This window comes from Juglans microcarpa x Juglans regia, unplaced genomic scaffold (assembly GCF_004785595.1).
Source record: "Juglans microcarpa x Juglans regia isolate MS1-56 unplaced genomic scaffold, Jm3101_v1.0 JmScfU0109, whole genome shotgun sequence".
Classification (NCBI taxonomy): Eukaryota; Viridiplantae; Streptophyta; class Magnoliopsida; order Fagales; family Juglandaceae; genus Juglans; species Juglans microcarpa x Juglans regia.
The window spans coordinates 3,222-8,617 of NW_024475853.1; the positions used below are offsets into that span (position 1 = coordinate 3,222).

Here is a 5,396-nt window from a genome sequence, read left to right on the forward strand (position 1 = left end):
CCAAAGTAGAGATTTGTTGTTATTGTGAGTCCAAGTTTATTTAATTGGGTAACGAGTATTGTGAGATCTGTTTCATTGTGTATCTAATCCATACTCCAAGATTAATATGCTTTTTGGCTACAAATTATGATCCAACATATTTACATAAAAATATATTCTCGAAATACAGATGGTGCAATGTATTTCTATTCTATCATATCATACATGTATTTTTATAAGAAGAATTCTTTTCATCAGTCACTATTCACCACCTCCACACCCACACCCACACTCCACACTCAATGAAAATCACTCACACACCTTATGAAAAATTATAGATGTAAGATATGAGAGTGAATAGTAACTGATATATAGCATTATCTTTTTCATAAATTCCTAATAGTTACTCTATTTACACGGCATGTCTCTTAAATAATCAAAAATGCTATAGAGCCCTACTTTTTAATGCAAACCATACAACCTTTTACTTTGTCATGTTTGGCATCACAAACCATACTTTTGGCCGATCAAAGTAGTTTTTTGAAAAGGACTTCAATTAGGACTATGGTTAATAACACATAAATATGATTAGCACAGTTCTGACGAGGCATTATGACTACTGTTAATATCGCATAAATGTGATTAGGCAATTTCTGAAGTGACAGTTGTAACTTCCAAAACAAAGCAGATGACAACCCAGGAATACAGTAGGGATGAGTAAATTTCATATCTGGAGGTCGAAATGCTACCTGGGGAGGGTTTAGTGGTTGAAGTGAATTCCATTTCTGGGTGTAAAGTGGCCCTAACCACGGTTTGTCGTATAAGCGTTACTGGGTTAACACATTAACTGGTTGGCTCGATGCTGCTTCTATATAAACCATCTGGAATTGACAGTGACGCGCCAAAGAGTTATACAAGTTTGCATTTTGGAAAAAAGAGAAAAAAAAAAAAAATGGTGCAGAATCCCGCTCAACTTGGCCCCTGTATGTAACGTGCCAATGCTCGTTATTGGTGTCAGATTGAGCATCAGCATTTGGCTAATACGTTTCAATCCGGTATGGGTATAGAATTCGTGTAGTTTACTCTATTGGGTTCTTATTTTTTGCTTCATATTTGAATTTGTGGTTGTTAGGATTGATTTTAGTGGGTTTTTTGTGCTGGGAATTGGGTTTGGGTGCTTTTGATGCTTTTTAGACGATAGGTTGTTGGTGTTGTCATGGCATTTGTTGTTATCTGGGTGCATGCGTTACTTGCTGCTCTATTTAGCCGGGTGTGCTCAGGACCTGTTTGTACTTGAGCTTTCTTATCTGGCCGAGTTCTTATCTTGCCGAGTTCAGTGTCTGTTTCCTCTTGAATTTGGTTTCTGGGTAGGTCTGGTTTTGATCGTTCGAGTTCTTTGATACAGATTTGAGAAGGCTTGTTTTTCGTCTTTGCTCTCTCACTCATATCACAGGTATGGTTTTTCTTGTTCTATTTGTTCTTATCTTCTTGTTTGGAATTGCTGACCACTGATTTGAAGGTTTGATTTGCTTGATTTTCAGTGGACTGTTCGAAAAATATGCCTCTGTGCAATTTTTAATAATGTTTCTTTAATTTTTGGTTTGTTGCTTCATATAGGATTTATAGCTGGAGAGTCAACTGGTGAGAATACTGAAGACTTGCTTCTTTTATTGTTCATAAATGGATGAAATTCCTGATGGTGGTAGTGGTAGCGAGCAAGGGCCTTTTCTGTTTCACCACGGATAAGGGAAGTAAATACAGGAGAAAATTAGGAGATCCATCTATAGGGAACTCAATTAGCATGCCCCAGTGCCTGGCTGAGTTCCTTAGGTATGAATCTCCTAAATATCTCAAAGCTCTCCGAGTGAATTCGCTCTGGATTCAGGTTGCATCATCAGCCTAAGGGAGGACCAGAGCAAGAAGCATTTGGACCTGATTATTGGGATGATCCCATTGCATGTCAGCTTGAAGAACTTTTGTTCTCCAATTTGCAAGTGGCTTTCCAATGTGCAATTAGGCGGATGTCTCAATTGGGCTATAGCGAGGAGACGGCTAGAAAACTTGTTTCAAGTGGTGGCTTTTATCAACAAGGTAAAGACCCCGTGATGAATATCGTAAATGATTCTCTGAAGGATGATTTTACTGAACGGAGGAATGTTAATATTTCCAGAAATGACATGTTTGATAATTTAAAGCAACTCATTGAGTACACCATGTTGGAAATTATTGGTGTAGTTAGGGACGTTAGACCATCCCTATCCATTGGGGAAGTAATGTGGTGGTTGTTGATATGTGACTTGAATGTTTTACAAGCCAGTGCACTCCAAGTAGATCCTTCAAGTGCTTTTGGTTGTAAAGATGTTTCAGGAGAGGGCTCTGATCATGCCATTTCCCAATTCAGATCACAAAGATCCGAAACAATTATTCCAAATCCTAAACAATCGAATGTTTGGAAGCCTGGTGCTATAAATTCTCTGCCTGAAAATCTGAAATTTGGAAGTTTCCCAGCTTCACCAAAACCTAAAGATCTTTGTTCTCTGGAAGGGGTAACCGAAGCAGAAGAGAGTCCGGTTTCCTTGTCAAGCACTGAAGAGAAATCCTCAGGTCCCACTGGGGAATCTGTCCAGATTTCATCACCAATCTTTACTTCTGACGAAAATCAAAGGGCCGGATGAGGAAAGAACTTTCAGCACTTCGGCAGAGGTTCCTTCATATGGAGAGAGGTGACAGGACGTCTGGGTCAAGAGGTGGTTCTAGATCAGGGAAATTTGCTAGCTCTGTCGGTTTTGTCGTGGAGAAAAGGCTGAAGCCACCATCTGAACTTCCTGTTATACAAATGAAAAATGCATCCTCAAAGAAAAGCTCAGAAGTTCAATCTGAAGTTCCTTTAGCAGATGGAAGTCGTCCCGTAAACAAGAGTCCATCTGCTTCTCCTGCAACTGAAAACAATTCAGGGTTACGTATTAAAGACACCATATCTGTGTTGCCTACTGCTGAAACTAACCTTCCTTTGTCATCGACTTCCGAAATGAAATCCACCCAAAGCCCCAGATCAGTAACTCTGAGGGTCCTAAAATTCCTGATTACTATGCTGGAATTCCATATGACAAGTCTCTTGGAAAGTATCTCCCGCAAAATGAGAAGGATGAAATGATTTTGAAGCTGGTTCCTCGGCTGCAAGAACTACAGGATGAGCTACAAGGTTGGAGTGAGTGGGCCAATCAGAAGGTTATGCAGGCTGCTCATAGGCTTTGCAAGGATCAGCATGAGCTGAAAGCCCTGAGACTAGAGAAGGGAGAAGCAGAACGAAATAAAATAGAGAAGCAAATGGCGGAGGAGAACACTATGAAGAAACTGTCCGAGTTGGAGAATGCCTTGAGTAGTGCCAATGAACGGTTTCAGATTGCTAATTCCGCTGCAGACAAGATTGAGGAGGAAAATTCAGTGCTGAGGAGGGAGTTAGAGGCAGCTAGATTTCATGCTCTAGGATCAGCTGCAAGTTATCGAGAAGCGGTGGAGAGGGAGCAGATGGCTCTGAAGAAGGCACAATCACGGGAGGGTGAAAAGGCGTTGTTACAAGAAGAGCTTGAGAGAGAGAAGCACAAGGGAGCTGAACTGCAGCAGAAATTAGGCAAAGATAAAAATCTTCACCGCCAAATTGAGGTATGCTCACGTACTAGTTATCTTCTCAATGTACATAATAATCAGACGATGCTCCACCAGTGGTATACTTGTGAACATAGCATAAATGTTTCCTTGTGGTGGCACCAAGTCACACCTTGTCTCAGTCAAACATATTAAGGTTATAGGATTACAAGGCAACAACAAGTGAACTCACAAAACATATGCAAACACTTGCAAACCTATGCTACTTTCCAGCAAAAATACAAGGGATTTGGGTAAAACGCTCTGCAATGTCTCTCACAAGACTTAAATTACAATATTAGTGTGACCAAGCATTTCTTTGATTGCACTGGTCATTATTGTGTGGTTCTTGACTTCTTTCTCATTAAGTAACTGTAAATTTTACAGGCCAGATGCAAACAGGAGAGGACAACGAAGGAGAAACTACTTGCACAGGCTGCCTCCATAAACAGGAAAGGGAACGACTTGAAGCTAAGGCAAAAGCACGGGATGAAGTGACGAGACAGAAAGCAGAAAGTGTTATGCAAGAAAATATGGAAGACATAAAAAAGCTTGAGAACAAGTTATCTGAAATGAAACTCAAGTCTGAGTCTTCCATGATAGCTGCACTTCGGAGAGGTAGTGACAGAAGCTATGGTAATATTGTCCCAACAACAGACAGCACAGGTTTCCAAGCTATGCAACAAAACCGGAATCCTCATGTACTTAAAAGGCTGTGAATTCACAGAACCGTTTCGGGACTGGCCGCTTAAAACAGGACCGGGAATGTGCCATGTGCCTATCCGATGATACTTCTGTTGTTTTCCTTCCATGTGCACATCAGGTTATGTGTGCAAAATGCAATGAGCTCCTTGAGAGACAAGGGATGAAGGACTGCGCTTACTGCAGGACCCCAATAGAGTGGAGGATCAATGTGCGTTTTGCTCGTTAAAATTGGCTTCTTTTTTCTGTTCCTTTTGGGTTTTTAATATCTCTTTACTAGTGGGCTGTCCCAAAAATATAAAGAAAGAAAATAAAATGAAAGGATACAAAGTGAGGGGAAAAAAATGTAAATTGTCAAGAGTTTCTTTGAGAAGTGTAAAGCAAAGCTTTATAGTTATTTCAATATATGAAATCCACCTTCGTTTTGTTTTGTTATCGTTGCTGAGATATATTCAACACCAAACTCTAATCATTCCTGTGCTTAGCAGCCTATTTATTCTTTTCTTTCATATTCTCTATTTTTAAAGTTTATCCATGCACAGGACCTGAATTATTCTCAGACTCCTCTTAAAGTTATGTGATGTTCGCTTCTGATCTCAAAGATGGAAGAAGAAAAGATCCAACCCAAATCCATTTCCAGCGCTATCGGACAGAACAACATGAAGCAGACACAAAGCCAATGCTCTTTTATCCTAAACATTGACATCACTCTGACACATTTTAAGTAGTTTATTATCAAATCATTTAAAAATATAGTACATCATCAATTGCTACAGATAATTACGATGGGATTCTTGTGAGATAATTGGATTTTGTAGGTGCATTTCCTTGGGTTGAACTTTTGTCTAGGCGAGGCCCTACTTCACTAACTTCAACTAACATTAGATAAAAGAGAAGTGTAGATGGGTGGTTGAAGTGTCACCCAAGTCAAGTCTATTAAGTTGGGGCTGTGTGAAGCTTTGGATGGAGAGGTGCTTACGTCTCATCCGATTTATTTATTTTAATATTTAAATATTATAAATATAAATATTTTTATTTTTTATTTTTAATTTTTTTTCATTTACTCATTA

At 39.4% G+C, this 5,396-nt stretch overlaps 1 pseudogene; it reads left to right on the forward strand.

Moving 5' to 3' along the window:
• The first annotated feature begins 1,780 nt into the window (after positions 1-1,780).
• On the forward strand, positions 1,781-4,761 carry LOC121245672 (annotated as a pseudogene).
• Positions 4,762-5,396: the final 635 nt, after the last annotated feature.